The sequence below is a fragment of the Pundamilia nyererei genome, unplaced genomic scaffold (genome assembly GCF_000239375.1).
Source record: "Pundamilia nyererei isolate P.nyererei 1_Seehausen unplaced genomic scaffold, PunNye1.0 scaffold00045, whole genome shotgun sequence".
Lineage (NCBI taxonomy): Eukaryota > Metazoa > Chordata > Actinopteri > Cichliformes > Cichlidae > Pundamilia > Pundamilia nyererei.
In genome coordinates this window covers 3,430,342-3,432,684 of record NW_005187446.1, presented here as the reverse complement: position 1 = coordinate 3,432,684, position 2,343 = coordinate 3,430,342, and the positions used below count along the sequence as shown (strand labels likewise).

Sequence of the window (2,343 nt, the reverse complement as noted above, 5' to 3'; positions counted from 1 at the left end):
CACACACACACACACACACACACACACACACACACACACACACACACACACAATGTGTATCGATGATGCCAGGATAACTAACGCTATATCCCACAGTTTCTTCCTGTGTGACTGTTGTGCTGACACAAGTCACTACATTATTTCTGTGCGAACAGTGACCATCTAAGGGTTAACAAAGGATTAGAGGTCTGGGCCTTGTGCAGAGCTTGTGTGAGTATGTGTGTGTAAGTGTGTGAGAAACAGCGGGAACCCCCCCCCCCCCAAAAGCCAAACAGACAAAAGTAGCAGAGAGTTCCTATCTAAACGGCCTTTCTGCGCTCCATGAAGATGTTCTCAAAATTGTTTATTTAAAATATGTACAATAAAAATATTTAAACGCATTTCAAGGACCACAAAATTGCTTCTCAACTTGAAATTGTACAATGAAAATATATTAATATCTTTATATAGGTGGACATTTGGATGGGAAAGCTTATTCATGGTAGTTTTTAAAAAAATAAAACCTGTATTTTAAGAGTAAAACTTCTCAACGGTACACTAACAGTTAGCGTTACATGTAACTCGCACATAATGCGCAGGTGGAAAATAAAATTTGCTCATAAATGCCTTGTGTTTGCCCGGGTGTGTTTGATATGTGTGTTTTGATCCGACTTTAATCTCATCATTTGCGCAGAAGCCGAATGTTCGGACATTCGTTTGTGTCAACATCACAATTATGGTCATGGCGAGCCCCCCGCGACAAAATGGTGCCCATGGTGGCGTGACTGCAAGAAGAGTGCCCTCTCTGCACTGCAGTCAGAAACAAGCCGCATGTGTAACTGTACATGCACAACCATGGTTAAGTGAATGTGTGTGTATGGCGGTGGAAATGTGTGTGTGTGTGTGTTCTTCAGTCAGCATAACGCCCCACTGCAGAGACAGACAATGTTCCACCATCCCACCTCTCCTCTCATGCCGCCATTTTACACGAGCAGGAGGTAACGTTAACCAAATCTGATTTTTAATCGCTTAACTGAAAAACAAAAATAAAATCGCGAACGAATAACGAAACGCGCAAATCGATGAAGACGGGGAAAGTCCATTTTGAGTCCGAAGTTCGGGATCCGAGCGAGCTCGGCTGGGCGAGCGGTTTGTGCACGTCGCTGTTCGAGTCTTGTCCCTGAGTATAATGAGTTCAGAGGGTACAAAGGTATTTGGGCGGGAGGGGAGGGGGTTAAGGAGGGCACTGGAGTAAGAAATTAGAAAAAAAAAATGGATGGAAAAAAGGGAGAAAGAAAGTGGGGAAAATGGTGAAGCTCTGTAAACTGAAATGAATGTAACGGACTGCTCACAGCAGGAGAACGGCAGAAAAAAAGGGAAGAGAGACAGAGAGAGAAAGGGAATCAATTAGAGAGAGAGGAGAGTTGGTCTGTAATGGTTTCTCACAGTAGGACGGCTGAAAAACAGAAAGGCAGCGAGACAGAGTGACAAGAAGAACACGAGAGATAAACACAACAGGATGAGTTTTAGGGAAAAAGTTGCAGCGTAACAAAAAAAAAAAGAAAAAAAGGTGAGCGTAGAGTAAGAGGCAAAGCGAGCCAATGAAAGATGCAATTGAGGGCTGCAGGGCGCCACAGATTTCACACGACAGCAGTCTGCTGATGCCGATTCAAAGCCCTGTTTTCTGATGCAACACAGGCTTTCAGCAAAGTCCTTTCTCTTGTGTGATTCCTGACAGTTTTGCTCAATTAAACATCACATCATCACACACATCGCTGTGCTAAAATTCAGAACCGAAGCCTAAAGAGCCGAAACACGCTTTACAACACGACAAAAAACAAGTTAGGGAAACAACGTCGCGGAGAGCCATGTGTGCACAACATCATTAGGAGCCTCCCGTGTCAACGAGTCTGCCCTGCCTACTTTGTTGTGTTCTTCGGTTAAATTAAGGCGATAAACACACATTCACACACTGGAGAGGAGATCGAGGGACCGGAGAGTGGTAGCTGACCTTGGAGCAATGACAGCGTACCTGATGGACTCGCTCACTGTCACCACTCTGTCCTTCAGTCGTGTTGTGAGGCAGTGGGTCATTGTGTGTGTGTGTGTGTGTGTGTGCACTCCTATAATAAATTCAAACACCCATAACAGGGGCATCCCCGTATTGAACTTTTAATTATATGGGCTTCTTTCTGTAAAAAGAGGAGGAGGAGGGAGGGAGGTGCGTGTTTTGAAGTTTAGATAAGAGATGTAGCTGAAGGACAGGAGCTGCCATCACCAGCGGCCACACACACACACACACACACACACACACACACACACACACACACACACACACACACACACACACACACACACACACAC

General features: G+C 44.9%; 1 protein-coding gene across 2 annotated transcripts in view; it reads right to left on the bottom strand.

Moving 5' to 3' along the window:
- The window catches only part of efna4 (ephrin A4), a 34,357-nt gene that overhangs the window by 3,452 nt on the left and 28,562 nt on the right, over positions 1 to 2,343 (bottom strand). The gene's annotated exons all lie outside the window — the stretch shown is intronic.